Genomic DNA, 15,698 nt, shown 5'->3' with positions numbered 1-15,698 from the left:
CTGAGCTCAGGAGTTTGAGACCGGCCTGGGCAACATGGTGAAACCCCATCTCTACTAAAAATCAAAAAAATGAGCGAGGCTGGTGGCGTGGGTCTGTAGTCTCAGTTACTTTGGGAGGCTGAGGTACGAGAATCACTTGGACCCGAGAGACGGGAGGCAAGAGGTGGAGGTTGCAGTGAGCCGAGATCTTGCCACTGCATTCCAGCCTGGGCGACAGAGCAAGACTCAAAATGTTTTGATTTTTGTTAATCTGGCTGGTGGAAGATGCTACCCCACATGTTTGATTTGCAGTTAAGTGAGCCTGAATATCTTTTCATGTGCCAGGGTAGAATTGCATTTATTTTCCTGTGAACTATGTCTTCATATCTCTTGAGACAGTCTTTTCTTATTTACTTATAAAAGATGGAGTTGACGCTGGCATCAACACACACACAGAGACACATACACACACACGTCCCTGTATATAAACCAACCCAGCTATGGAATCTTGGCTTTGCTACGTGCTGTGTGACCTTGGACAAGTTACTTAACCTCTCTAGGCCACAGTGTCCAGGTACCTGGAACAGGGTCTGGCTTACCAACATGGTACAGGACGGCACTTTTTAAACCAGGGACTTGACTTGGACGTGCGAGTCAACAAGGTACAGGACACATTTCTCCCCTGGAAAATCTTCCTTGGGCGCCGAGGCCCGGACGTAGCAACCAAACGTCGGGAAGAGGCGCCCAAAGGATGCCGGGCCTGGGTCCTTAAAGCCCAGGTTCTCCCTTTTGAGAGCCACAACCAAGAAATAAAAATCTAGCAAAGAGGGGGCCACTTTCTGCGGCGAGATCCGCCCTCTCAGCCGCTCCTCCCTCTCCCAGGCCCCCTCCCTACTCCGCGGAGAGCAGCGCCGCGGCCCCTGCAGCCAGACGCGCGGGGTGCGGCGGGGCCCCGGGGGCCGGGGTGGGGGAGGTGGAGGGTGGGCCCCGCGGTCACGTGAGTCGGGCCAGCTGCTGCGGGGGGCGGCGGGCCCCAGCGCCTGGAGTCTGGGTAGGGGGAAGCGCCCGGCGGCCGCCTCCGCCACTGCAGCTGCAGCCCCCGATGTCGCCGCAGTAATCCGGCCCCGGCAGCACCCGCACCCTCGGCGGCCGCAGCCTCAGCACCGCAGAACGGAGAGCGGAGTCCGGAGCCCGGATCCCGCCGCCCCAGGTGAGCCGCGTCTGGGAGCGCAGGGCATTTGCAGCGCTGCTTCCCGGGCGGTTTCACCCCCACCCGCCATCGCCACCTCCCGCGCCTCATCTCCTCCCTCTGTCCTTCCGAACCCGCGGGTAGCGTTAACCCAGGCCGATTCTAGGTGCTGGCCCGGGCGGGATGGGAGCCTGGGCGGGGGGGGGTGGTCAGAGGAGAAGTGGCCTCGGCCTGAAGCCGGGGTGACTCGGCTCGGGGACTGCAGGGGTGCAGGGGAGGGATGCCCGCCCTGGGCTCCCGCACCGCAGCCGGGTTCCCCGCGCTGCGCTTCCTGGGTTTCCTTTGCCTGGCAGCCAACCTGCTGCCCGCTGGGATGTGCCCGTGCGCCCCTGGCCTCGCCACCCTGGGGTCCGGGGCGAGCCGGGCACCTTCCCCGAGGTGCGGTACCTGCTGCGCGGGCCGGCGCCGCGAACATGGCTGCCAGGAGACGCCCGCCGCCTTCGGCCCGGCTCTGCCCGCGCGTCCAGCTGGCCCGCGGCCGCTGCACCGTGTCCCGGAACAACCTCCCCGCTAGGCCGACGCGCGCGGGCCGCAGCTGGGTTCTTCGCGGGCCGAGCGTGGGACTTGACACAACTTCCCTCGAGCCGGACCCGGGCGTTTTCTCCGCGGGGCGCCGGGCGGGGCTGCCGAGAGGTCGGCGCGTGTTCCCGGGATAAGGATTGTCCGGCTTGGTGGGCCTCTGCCTCCTCGCCTCGCTCTTGGGGCGTCGAGTATTTGGCGACCTCACTCGTGAGGGCCGAGAGGAATGTGGTCTGCAAAGCAGGAGGGGCGACTGAACTTTAAAGAATTGAGGAGAACTCGGATTTGGGAATAAAAATGTCCATGAAAACATCGAAGGAAACTGTTACCTGCCTTGACTCAAAGCTGACCTTGTGGGGTTCTGTTAAATAACGTGGCTTTTCTGGATTTTCTGTCTGATTCTAGCTTGCAAGTGCCTTGACTTACGCTCGCGTCCTGCAGCCCGGTGGGGTGCGTGCGTGCGTGGGTGCGTGTGTGTGTGTGTGTGTGCGTGTTGTGTTCCCAGCCTGGTTAGAAGATGCATCAGTTGCAGAGGAAACCTGTGCTAATTCAAAATGGCAGCATGAAAAATCAGGCCAGAAGGAAGCAGCACAGACCACAGCCATCAGCCGCCCCCTGATTTAAGCTTCAGGGAGGGAATTAGTGTGAGTCAAGGCTCACTGGGTACAGAGTAGGGAGTGATTCTTGGAGCTGGCTAGATTTTAAGGTGCTGCAGGGTCCTGGGAGATGTTAAGTGGGAAGTTTGGAGAGCTGTAATTATTTTTCCTAACTTATCAAAAGCTGATACAAAACCTAGTTAAAACTCTACGGTTTTAGTCTGATTTTCTCCAGGCTCAACTAAAGTTGACTCTGTGGCTGCTGATGTCTTTTTGATGCACAACCTGGAGGTTGTTTGATACCTACAAGCTCTTAAAAGAGATTGGTGCACATTATAAACATCATCCAAGAGCAGTGCACATAACAAATACCAGGTTCTTAGAGCAAGTTTCATTGGAAGAACTGATTTAGTGACACGAGCAAGCACCCAGGCATGAGGAAATGGGAAATTCTTGAAAGGTGACTCATTTTAGAATTTTTTTTTTTTTTTTAACAGCCCTTCCCTTTTCACTTCCGTGCTGCCAGCCATCTTGTCTTTTGGTAGGAGGAGATGCATGAGGAGGCAAATGCTTCAGGGATAATGGAAAAGAGGAGGATGAGCTAAGGTCGGGGCAGAGCTGGAGGCAGCCTGAAGGAGCATGCTGTCAACCCCCTTTTTACAGCAGGAAGGCTGAGGCCAGCGGGGCGAATGGACTCCAAGGTCATATAGCTGGCTGGCAACTGGCAGTGAGGACCCAAATCCAGGTCTCATAACTCCCCAGGGTTCCACATGCTACCTTTTAGAGCCTGGGGGAGAAGAGCAAGTCTGTCATTATTAGGAAGGCAAACACTTCTAGCAATGGGAAACCAAACTATAATATGAATTACAAAGTCTATAGGTGTTTAAAGTCAATGACGACACCTTAATTTCTTAACTCAAGACTTTTAACTTCTTAAGCTGTACCTACCTCATGTTCACATTTTCCAGTGTTGAAACTGTTTCTATAGTTAAGAGCCAAAAACATTATTTTAGTAAAGTCTTTGAGGCGAGAAGTACATTTTTTGATTAAAAATTTAGTTGCTTGTGTTTGTGGAGAACCATTAGACCAGTTTATTTTGAAAAGGAACCAAAGTGGGCCATGCATTTCATTTGTTTTGACTGTTTCTAATTTTAAGTAAAAGTAAATAACAAGCCTATTTTAAACATAACTTTGAAGCAGTGAAGACAGGCTTTTCCTGTGATTTGCATTTGACTTTTCTGAGTCATGAGTCAGTGACCTTAGATCTACTAAAGCAGAGCTAGAAATTGTGCATGGTTAGTGTGAAGAGGTGGTAAAGGTATGGAAAATGTTTCTTCTGGGCATCTGAACCTTCACAGCCAGTGATGTGCAGAGGGAGAAGGTGGCAGGAGGCAGGGAACAGGGAGAATGTCTTGAGGCAGTGGAGCAGATAGGAGCTAGATATGAATATATATGTCGAAGTGAAGACATGCTGATGAGACGTGCCATTTAGAAAAATAATTTGAATTAGAGGATGAATGTGAAGATATGCCAAAGATATTTAAAATAACAAGTTGTAAAAATACAGAAATGCATGCAATTTGTGTCTGTTGAAGAATAATAAGAAACAGATAAACGATTTTTTTAATCCATTTTCATTAGAGAATCTAGATCTGTGCTGTTTCATCTGGTAGCCACCAGCCTCATGTGGCTGTTGAGCACAGATTTCTTTCTTTCTTTTTTTTTTTTCTGGAGACAGTCTCACTCTGTCGCCCAGGCTGAAGTGCAGTGGTGCGATCTCAGCTCACTGCAATCTCCGCCTCCTGGGTTCGAGCGATTCTTGTGTCTCACCTTCCTGAGTAGCTTGGATTACAGGTGTGTGCCACCATGCCCTACTGATTTTTGTATTTTTAGTAGAGATAGGGTTATGCCATGTTGGCCAGGCTACTTTTAAACTCCTAGCCTTAAGCTCAGACTCCCAAAGTGCTGGGATTACAGGCGTGAGCCACTGCGCCTGGCCCATCTCAACAGATTTCATTCTTCCTTTCCCCATCCTGTTATAGTCAGTTATTCTGGCAACACTTATTCATCTCAGTTTCAAATTCAGTCTTCATCATATGCTAATTTCCTACATTATATGCCTATATTTCAGGACTTTCTACTTCTGATTCTATCAGTAACAAACTATCTTAATACTGAAACTTTATAATATAGTTTAATTCCATGCAAGTCTAGTATTTCCTCATTAATTTTCATTTCTGAAACTTGGCTAATCCCACATATCCTTTGCAGATGGACCTCAAGATCATTTTTTGTCAGATTTTCTCCAAAAGCCCTATTTATATGTTGATAGCTGTCATATTGACTCCAAAGATTAATTTAGGGAGGGCTGACTCTTTTACATAACACTGAATCTTTCTAGCAAAGAACAGGAACATTCTCTGTTTTTTAAATCTTCTGCCATGTCACCATAAAGTCTTAAGAGTTTTCTTCATTGAGGATTTGTGCATCTCTGTCTAATAAACTGACATAAAATGGTAGAATCCCTATAAAGAAAACTGTAGAACTCTAATGATGAACTTATAAAAAAAGCTCGCACCAAAGAAGAGACATGCAGGGCATGGTGGCTCACACCTGTAATCCCAGCACTTTGGGAGGCGAGGTGGGCGGATCACGAGGTCAGGAGTTCAAGACCAGCCTGGCCAACATGGTGAAACCCCCATCTCTACTGAAAATACAAAAATTAGTTGGACCTGGAGGTGCGTGCCTGTAATCCGAGCTACTTGGGAGGCTGAGGCAGGAGAATTGCTTGAACCTGGGAGGTGGAGATTGTGGTGAGCCGAGATTGCCATTGCCCTCCAGCCTGGGCAACAGGGTGAGACTCAGTCTCAAAAAAAAAAAAAAAAAAAAAAGAAGAGACACTTAAACACTTCTTGCTCTTGATCGGGAAGATAGAGTCAGGGCAGCCTGTGTTTAAGAGCATTTTGGAGTCTGAATTTTCACTCCACTACTTATTACTGCTTATTTGTTATACAACCCTGAGCAAAATACTTCGCTATGTCACCATTTTTCTTTTTCTTTTCTTTTTTTTTTGAGACAGGGTTTCGCTCTGTTGTCCAGGCTGGAGTGCATTGGCATATTCATGGGTCACTCCCACCCGGGCTCAGTCTGTCCTCTCACCTCAGCCTTCCAAGTAGCTGGAACCACAAGTGTGCACCACTAAACCTGATTAATTTATTTTTATTTTTTTGTAGAGATAGGGTCTCCCTGGGTTGCCCAGAATGGTCTTGAACTCCTGGACCCAACTGATCCTGCTGCCTCAGCCTCCCAAACTACTGTGATTACAGGCATGGGCTGTAGCACCTGGCCACTTCACCATTTGTAGCTTCCATTTTCTCAGCTGTAAAATGGAGATAATATCTGTGTGATGGGTTATTGTGAGGATTAAGTGATTACACACGCACACATATGTATATATATGACTTAGCATGTTATTAAGCATATAGTGAATGCTTAATGTTCTAACATAAATTTTTAGATGTTATGATTGTGATTATTTTAGCTACCCCTGTCAAATGAATCTGTAAATTCAGTATAATTCCAATCATAGACCCAGAGGAACACTGGAAACACTTTGTCAATGTTTTAAAAGTTTGATTTGGGAAACAAACCAATGGAAGAGCCCATAAGTGTGGAAAAGAGTCAGTGGGGGTGAGCTAGAGTATTGCTTGCTTTATATCAGAGCATATCAGCCACAGGCCTCCAAGACTTTGTGCCTAGCCTGTACTAGGTGACAGGCATGTCCTTTCCCGCCATTCTTTGCCTCCTTTCTACCCTCACTCCCATACCTACCTGCAATCTGAGCCTTCTATGGAATGTTCTACTCAACATCTCTTAGGCATGGTTATGAAGCTCTCATAGGTGGAAGGGATGGCAAAGACCACATACTCTCATTCATGAATTTTTTTTGTGATAGGCGAGGTTCTTTATGTCCAAGAAGGTAACAAGCAATGTATGTGTTAGTCACATCTACCTGTCCTCCTTTCCTCAGAAGCTCCCAGTGTCATTAGGGCCCTCACCCAATCTTGTATGGGGCTAAAGGGAACTGGGTGGAATTCAGTCTAGTGGGTAGGGAGCCTGGGGCCTCCCAACTTGAACTTCACCTGAAGCTGGGAGAAAGGGCTTGAGATGGTTCATGATCCCTTCTTCTGTTCTTAATGATTATATATTTAACCTAAATCTCCCAGTGCTTAATTTACTCCCCTGTCAGCTAGGCATCTTTGAAAGCTCTCAGAGCATTTCAGATCAATATCCTAAGTTGGGTTACTACCTTTCTCTCTTGGTTGTGTACATAGACAACTCTTCATCCAAATGATAAAAACCTTGAGACATCTTAGCTCCATTTTCCCTGCAGTTGAATATAGTGCTTGTAGGTGGTTAGGGACTCAAAATATATGTTAGTAACTCATCTGGCTTAAAAATCCCAACTAAAATTATGTAGTGATCAAAAGCTTTTCTGAGTGTCTTTTTCACCTCTTTCTTAAGGTAAAGCTTTAGTGTATTTTTTTTATTGCACTTAGCAGTGCCCTAGTGACCTGGAAGAATTAGTGAAATGTCTTAAAGTGTTCTTCTTAAGCACTGAAATGATCAGATTTTAGAAAATAATTAAAAGACCAATAAAGCAATATGAGTTGCTGTAAAGAATTTTAAAACTATATAACTAGATAAAGTAAAATTTAAAGTTTCTATCCCCTTATCCCCATCTTTACTCTCACTCTCAATTCTCAGTTAGATGTTAATCCTTCTGGGTCTTTTAAAATCTATCCATCCATCTATGTGCCTATCTTTCTATGTACCTACCTATACTTATATTTACATAAATGTATATGCACGCATATATAGGTATATACATAATCATGTATTCATATATGTATATAGATTCCTTTTTGATAATAAAATGGTTTACATTTGATAATGATAAAACACAACAAGTAGCTCTAGAATTAATGGACGTTATTAATGGACTTTTACAAAGTAGTTAAAAGTAACCCTTTTGTTTTTGGACCAGGAAAATTTACATCTTATTACCTTATTTCTTCTGTAGGAAATGAATGTTTGGCTAATTTTTTAGTGATGGAGAGTTAAATGGCTAACGACCATTTTAAGGATGCCTGGGAAATTTTTTTTTTTTAAATCCCAGTTTACAGAGTTAACAAAGTACATATCAAATCACATTAGTGGGAAAAGATCAGAATAGACAATGCACTGTTTTGATGGGAGAGGAAGACAGATGGTGGGAATAGGAAGGTCATAATTCAAAGCAACCTTGCCAAATTAGTGGACACAATGGCAGTAATGTCAAAAATAAGAACAGAAGGAAATGAAAGGACCCGAGATGTGGCTTGCTCAGTACCTCCCTATTTCCCACAGAGAATGCTTTTGGCAGCTAACCACAGCCTGCCTATTTCAAACACATCCTTCATCCTTTGTGTCCATCATCATTACAGTCCTAGAACCCTGTTCTTTATGATCAAGTTAAAGGAACAAACCTTTCTTGAATTTATCTCTATTCCAGACACTCTACATATATTATCTCATGTAATCCTCATAACTGTACATGGTTGACATGGCACCATTGTACAGATAAGGAGCTTAGTAAGTAGAGGAGTAACACCTGGAATCTGGGTCTATCTGACTTTTTAAAAAAGCCATAATGTAACCTCTTAGAGTGATTATCCTGACTGCATAGGTCCAGCCTGTAGGGATAATCTTATGCAAATCATTTTCTTCCTTTATTTTTCTATGAAAGAAGGAAAATTGTTTTCCAACCTGCCATGTATAGGAAAACATCTTTCTTACAGTGAACTTGATCTAACTATATTTTTCTAATTTGGTTAGCTTGAGTAAAAATGAATCCTACATAAGTCATCTGTTCCTTAATGCATTTTTTTAAAAAGTATCCAAGAATGGATGCCATTCAATTAATCTCTCCTCTTTCCTTCACTTACAAAATCCATAAAAGAGTTCTTACGTGACAGATGTGCATGAAGACTGCATTTTTAAAAAGTGGGATCATATTTTAAATGCACAGAGGGGTGGGTAGAGAATCACTGGGTATGGTAGAGTTCTTGTAGGTGGTCCTTGAATTTGAGTGTGTCCCAGCATTGAATGTGCACAGTTATTTTTCACTACACTATTATTTCACTACACTATTATTTTTCAACTATGTAAGGACTCTATTGTCATTGCATACATACAGATTCATTAAAAGTGTTACTAAATTCATAACATATATTCATCACATATTTTCCCCAGCAAATTACAATGACTTTATGTGGAAATGTTCATGAATTGTTTTTTCTTTTTTTTTTTTGAGATGGAATCCTGTTCTGTCACCCAGGCTGGAGTGCAGTGGCGTGATCTCAGCTCACCACAACCTCCGCCCCCTGGGTTCAAGCCATTCTGCTGCCTCAGCCTCCTGAGTAGCTGGGACTACAGGCGCCCACTACCATGCCTGGCTAATTTTTTGTATTTTCAGTAGAGACAGGGTTTCACCATGTTGGTCAGGCTGGTCTCAAACTCCTGATCTTGTGACCCACCCGCCTCGGCCTCCCAAAGTGCTGGGATTACAGGCGTGAGCCACCGCACCTGGCCGAAAATTTTTGACGTTAAAAAATTGGGGGCTGGGTGCGGTGGCTCACGCCTGTAATCCCAGCACTTTGGGAGGCCGAGGTGGGTGGATCATGAGGTCAGGAGATCAAGACCATCCTGGCTAACATGGTGAAACCCCATCTCTACTAAAAATACAAAAAAAAATAGCCCAGTGTGGTGGCGGGCGCCTGTATAGGAACTCGGGAGGCTGAGGCAGGAGAATGGCATGAACCCAGGAGGTGGAGCTTGCAGTGAGCTGAGATCGCGCCACTGCACTCCAGCCTGGGGGACAGAGCAAGACTCCATCTCACAAAAAAAAAAAAAAAAAAATTGGGAAACAGCATATAAAAATATTTTGCATTATAGGTAAATTCTGAAGTGACTTGAATAGTTTTGTAAAATAATTAGTTACCTATGAATAAATGTAGATTTTGAAGCACAACATTCCATTGAACTCTATATTTCCCTAGTTACTAATCTGCCATATGAATCACGACAATAAGTTAGACATTTTGCTTTAATTCATATTTCTCATTATGACTGTATCTTGCAAATGAGGCAAAATCAGATGTAGCCAAAAGGTACAATTAGTTTGTTTGTCATGGCTGAGCTATGAGGTTCTCCCAGAGTCTCTGCCCTATTGCAGGGCCATACTTTTTAGCTGCAATTAATTGGATAACAGATTATTTTCATGTAACTCTTTTCTTTTTTTAAAAAAATTTTCATTACAAATTCTACATTTTCATGTGGAAAATTTAAAAATGTCTGAATACATAGAGATTAAGAAATTGCCGGGGAGGCACAGTGGCTCACGCCTGTAATCCCAGTACTTTAGGAGGCCGAGGCAGGTGGATCATGAGGTCAGGAGATCGAGACCAACCTGGCTAACACGGTGAAACCCCATCTCTAGTAAAAATACAAAAAAAAATTAGCCGGATGTGGCAGTAGGTGCCTGTGGTCCCAGCTACTCAGGAGGCTTAGACAGGAGAATGGCGTGAACCTGGGAGACGGAGCTTGCAGTGAGCCAAGATCGCACCACTGCACTCCAGCCTGGGCGACAGAGCAAGACTCTGTCTCAAAAGAAAAAAAAAAAAAGAAATTGCCCAGAATTCTGTAATCCAGAGATATTATTATTATTAAAATTTTAATTGCACTTTTTGTTTAAAAAATCTTACTTATTTTTGAGACAAGGTCTCACTGTGTCGCCCCATGCTGGAGTGCAGTGGTGTGATCTCAGCTCACTGCAACCTCTGCCTCCCAGGCTCAAGTGATCCTCCCACCTCAGCCTCCTGAGTAGCTGGGACTACAGGTGTGTGCCACCATGCTCAGCTAATTAATTTTTTTTTCTTTTTCTTTTGTAGAGATGGGATCTCCCTATATTGCCCACGCTAGTCTTGAACTCCTAGGCTCAAGCAATCCTCCTGCCTTGGCTTCCCCAAGTGCTGAGATTACAGGCATGAGCCACTAAACCTGGCCTGCATTTATTTAAAACCTTTTTGCAATTTATCTAGATAATGTGCACACTTTCAGTGATACCATGTATACATTTGTGTGACCTCTTTTCATTTCATCAGCTTTTCTGTATGTATTTATGTATTTCTCAGCTTTCCATGATATATATAGGTAGCCAATTACATATTATAAATATGTTTTGTTTTGTTTTTTTGATTCTTACGGTCATCTAAAATGGCTCTCTTTGGTGTGTTGGTGGGGGAAAGGGAGTGTACCATTAAGTAGTCCATTAATTTATCAAGTTATGGTCAAGTTGAGTAGTCATTAATTTCCTAGAATTTTGGTTTTTCAATTTTTAAGTAGAGGCTGTTTTCATTTTCCTACCTCTAATCACCTAAATTGCAGTGTTTTGGGGACAGAATACCAAACTAGTTTGTGATAATTTCTGCTATTAAGAAAAAAGTATTCAAAGGACAGTTCTTACCAGTTTTAGTGAATTAGAAATACTCAGTGGTTATAATACACCAGTCTGAACTGACTGGATCAGAATCACCTGGGCGTTTGTTAAAAAATATCCTTCCTGTGATCTCAGCTTGGACCTACTGAATCAGAATCTCTGAGGAGGGAGTGTCTAGCCACATCTGCCATTTTCACAAGCTCCCCAGACCACTGTGATGCTTGGCCAAATAGCATGGATTGAACCACAGCGTGGGAGGACCTTGTTGAAATGAGATTTTGCTGATTTTTTTCCCTCATTGAAGATTAAATATGCATATCCCCTTTCCCTTCAGCTGCTCAGCATACATCTATTGAGATCTTATTATGTGCCAGTCTCTGTGTTAATGCCAGGGAAATAAGGATATACTTGAGTCCTTGCCCTCATGAGACTAGAAGTCCTATGAGAAGAGACTGATGTTTTAAAACTTGAGGAAAAGAAATGAAGCAAAGGTAAAGGGAACTGGACTCTTCTCTTCCCCTAGTGCCTGAACGTACCATGCCAAACTAAAATCCCTCCGCATTCTTCATACCCCAGGATTCCTTCCTCAGGGAGGTACCTGAGCCCTCAAATAAGTTACATGAAGAAACTCCAAGGAAACATTTCTTGTATCAGTCTAGTGCTATTTCTAACCTTAAAGAACTTTAAACACCTTGTGTGCTTTGCTTTTCACAAGTTATTTATTATAGAAAATTCAAAGCATCTACAAAAGAGAACAGCAAAGCAAACCCTATGTACTCATCACCCAGTTTTAACAATTTTTACTTCATAGCTATCTTGTTTCATCTGAGCTCTCACCCTATCGCCCCACTCTGCATTACTTCTATTCCATCATTTCACATGGAAATATCTGAGCCTAAATCTCTAAAAGAAATGGACTCTTTTTATAGACACAACCACAGCACCACCAGGATCATATCTAAGACATTAACAATCATTCTTTAAGTTATCATCAAATGTGGCGTCAGTGTTCATATTACCCCATTGTGTTACAAAATGTCTGTATAGTTTATTAAATCACGATCCAAATAAGTTATGTTCATTGCATTGGTTGATACGTCTCTTAGGTAACTCCATCTCTTAATCTTTTTTTCTTGTGCGTATGTTTGTTGTTGTTGTTGTTGAAGAAATCAGCTTTGTCCTATAGAGTTGTCCGTAGTCTGGATATTGCTGATCATATTCCCATGGTGTCATTTGTATTCCTTATAAGTCGATGGTTAGATCTAGAGATTTGCCCTGTTAAGTACATTTTAGTTACACTTTGGGACATGAGTGTGTCTTCTATGCCAGGTGAAAACTGTTGGTGAGAGGGTGAAGGAGCATAGTAAGGATTGGTGCAAACCTGGCAAATGCATCATGAGTGAGTAGTAGCAGGGAGGAGAGTGAACACTGAGTGCCCGCTGTATATAGCCACACTACTAGGTGCTTTCCGCATGCTTCATATAAATCCAAGTGCCATATTGTGTATGGGGGTTAATTCTATTTCTTTTTTTTTTTTTTTTTTTTTGAGACGGAGTCTAGCTCTATCGCCCAGGCTGGAGTGCAGTGGCCGGATCTCGCTCACTGCAAGCTCCGCCTCCGGGGTTCATGCCATTCTCCTGCCTCAGCCTCCCAGGTAGCTGGGACTACAGGTGCCGCCACCTCGCCCGGCTAGTTTTTTGTAGTTTTTAGTAGAGACGGGGTTTCACCGTGTTAGCCAGGATGGTCTCGATCTCCTGACCTCGCGATCCGCCCGTCTCGGCCTCCCAAAGTGCTAGGATTACAGGCTTGAGCCACCGCGCCCGGCCGGTTAATTCCATTTCTATATGAGGAAACTCTGGTTCAGAGTTAGAGGAGTCAGGATGGGTACTAGGGCCTGGTATTTCTAAAGTGTGTCATCCTTTTGTACCTATACACATGGGGCTGCAGGACTAGGCAGGCAGTATCAATGAGTACAATTACACAAAGATGATGAGAGGTGGCCCTTTCATTGGCCTCTGTGTCAGAGTGGAGGGGACAATAGGAAACATAGGCCCTGGTTAGAGGAGCCACTACCGAACTCCAGTCTTGCCGTCATGCGGGAATATGGATCCAGTGTTGCCAGATCTTTGAGTTTTTAGCAGAAGCCAAATATCTGAGTGTCTATAGGAAATCTCTAGATCTTAAAATATTAGCTGCTAATTCAGATTTCTAAAAACACAATCTAATGCAGCACTCTGGGCCAAACCGACCAAATCTGCAGTCTGTCACCCCTGTTCAACACCACGTTGCTGGGAAGTATGTCAGCTGCAGACCGGCACTGAAGACCAGAGTTAACTGTCAGAAGTAGATATTGCCCTTGAAATTGGAGAAAGAGACTGTTAAGCAGCTCTTAAAAGACATGAAATGACAATGAAGCAAATCTTCAAAAGGTGAAGGAGCATTTAGACACTTCAAGGAAAGTGTCTGAAGTCTGAACAGATAGAGTGTGACAAAGGGACCGCTTTCATTATGTATCCTTCTCTTGTTCTCACAGTGATTGAGTCCTTGCTGTGTCCCAGATGGTATTCTGAGCACTTTGTAAGTAGGTACAAGCATTATCTCATTTAAATCTCACTGCAACCCTGGGAAGAATGAACTACCTATCATTATCCCTTTTTTATAAAAGCTTGGAGAAGTGACAGGGCTGAGATTTGAACCTAGGTGGGCTTCAAAGCCTGCTTACTCACTTAATAGCCCATACAGTTATTCTTCCATGACATGGTTCCTCATTCAAGGCATTGAATATTAGGAGCTGGAATTCCCTGACTGTGGAGTCCCAAAGCTTTATGCTCTACTCTCATGAGCTTTTAATGAAACACTTAGTAAAAATCTTTCTTTCTTTTGGTCAGAGCTTGATGAGTCTGAGCTAATTTATATAGATGACTTTCATCAGCTGGCATTTACATCCCAATTTTTAATTAGATAATTCCTTTCCCAAGCACTTCATCTATTCCTATTTCAATAGAAGGTTTACAACAGAAAAAATCAATTTATAAATGAGTATCATTTGTCCTATTTTCAGTTCAGCAGGAGTGACAATCATTTAAAAATGAATTTATTAATGAAGAGTATAATAAAATAATTTCTCCTTTGCTTTTCTGGAAGGTGGTAATTCACAGACATTGAATTTAAATGTACTCAGTCTGCTCAGTAAAGGTGGTAGTGTGGAGAATAGGGAAGCCTAGCTGGATATTTGAGTTTCATTCTTTACGTAACTAAAGGCAGTTTGTCATCGGTACTTACAAGACGTGTAGTAAACCAATAGCTTATATAGACAGTTGTTTTCTTTTTCTTAGGCAGCTCAAGGCTTTCTTTTTAATGGGTAAGGTAACTGATGAGGGATACTGTGTGCATCATTGAGATAAAGGGGCAAGGCGGGCTGGCAGTCATGCAAAAGAACCCTTGCCTTGGCTCAGAGCATTCACGCCTTCAATAACTACTCGCTGAACTTGAGGACAAAGACCTTTTCTCCCACACAGCTTCCTCCCTCCTCAGCTAGACATTCTGTATGCGGTCTCCTAGTTACGGGAGTACAGTACTCCAGTCCCTCAAGCCTGAACTTGGGCCTCCTGCCACCAGTCAGAGGATGAATGTTGGTACACGCAGCTCCTTTGCAGTAAGCTCCAGGGAAGCACTACTGTCTTGTTCCCAAGAGGAAGTCATGAATCCTGAAAGAAGTTTGTTAAGGAGGACAATGGTGGTTAGAAAGTAAGCTTAGGGATGCTTTACCATAGCCAATGGCACAGTAGCTAAAGCTGGATGGTCTAATACGGTAGCCTCTGGCCACATGTGGCTCTTTAATTTTCTAATTTTTATTTCTAATTGTGGTGAAATGCACATAGCATAAAATTTACCATCTTAATCATTTTTTAACTGTACAGTTCAGAAGTGTTAAAGACATCCATATTGTTGCACAACTGATCTCCAGAGCTTTTTCATCTTGCAAAACTGAAATCTGTACCCAGATTGTAAACAACGCATTCCCTTCTGCCCAGCCCTTGGCAACCACCATTCTACTTTCTATTTCTATGAGTTTTACTATTCTAGGTGCCTTACGTAAGTTTTTTCATGACTGGCTTATCTCACTTAGCCTAATATTGGCTGTTTAATTTGAAATTAATTAAAAATTTGGTTCCTTCATTGCACTAGCCACATTTCAAGTACCAGATAGCCCATCTGGCTGGTGACTGCTGTATTGGATGGTGCAGATAGAGACTATTTCCATCATCTCAGAAAATTCTCCTGGACAGCATTGGTCTGAAGGAAAGCTAGTGGCTCACACTGAGAACCGATTGGAGGAGGGCCTAGGAGAAAAAGTAGCAGATATTTTTTCATGCTCTGCCAATGTAAATAATCTGACTTCTTTTCTCTACCACAAAAATGATACCAGCTACATGATACCTTTACATTTACAACTTCCATCCTTATCCTAAACTTCAGTCTTTAATATCTCCTCTCCTCCCATAGCATGCAACATTAATCAGTTGGAAAACACACAGAACATAAATGTATAGTACAAACTACAGACAAATGCACTTTAAAATACTCTTAACAAGGGCTTCTTAGGAAATGCCTGTCAGCCTACCCATCTATGGGAGTTAAATTGGAGTGTTTCATTAATTAGAACTGTCAGTGTATTGCTAACCTGGCAAGAATCCTAATGGGTATTTGCCACAAAGAAGCCTTATTCAGCAGACCTGCCCTTTTAGCCTGTTGCTTTTAAGTTTTTTCCTTAAGACTCATAGTAAGAAATGTTACATCTCAACTTAATACCTAT

General features: G+C 43.5%; 1 protein-coding gene across 2 annotated transcripts in view; it reads left to right on the top strand.

Moving 5' to 3' along the window:
- Positions 1-872: 872 nt before the first annotated feature.
- SCRN1 (secernin 1) overlaps positions 873-15,698 on the top strand; it is a 69,997-nt gene continuing 55,171 nt past the window's right edge. The window contains exon 1 of one of the 2 annotated variants that reach the window (XM_033194042.1): positions 873-1,189. The gene's annotated coding sequence lies outside the window, so the exon portion shown is untranslated. The remainder of the gene's footprint in view (positions 1,190-15,698) is intronic. The other variant, XM_033194040.1, reaches the window with a different exon arrangement.

Source organism: Trachypithecus francoisi, unplaced genomic scaffold, assembly GCF_009764315.1.
Source record: "Trachypithecus francoisi isolate TF-2019V2 unplaced genomic scaffold, Tfra_2.0 Lachesis_group4, whole genome shotgun sequence".
NCBI classification, from domain to species: Eukaryota; Metazoa; Chordata; class Mammalia; order Primates; family Cercopithecidae; genus Trachypithecus; species Trachypithecus francoisi.
This window is presented reverse-complemented; position numbering and strand designations above follow the sequence as displayed.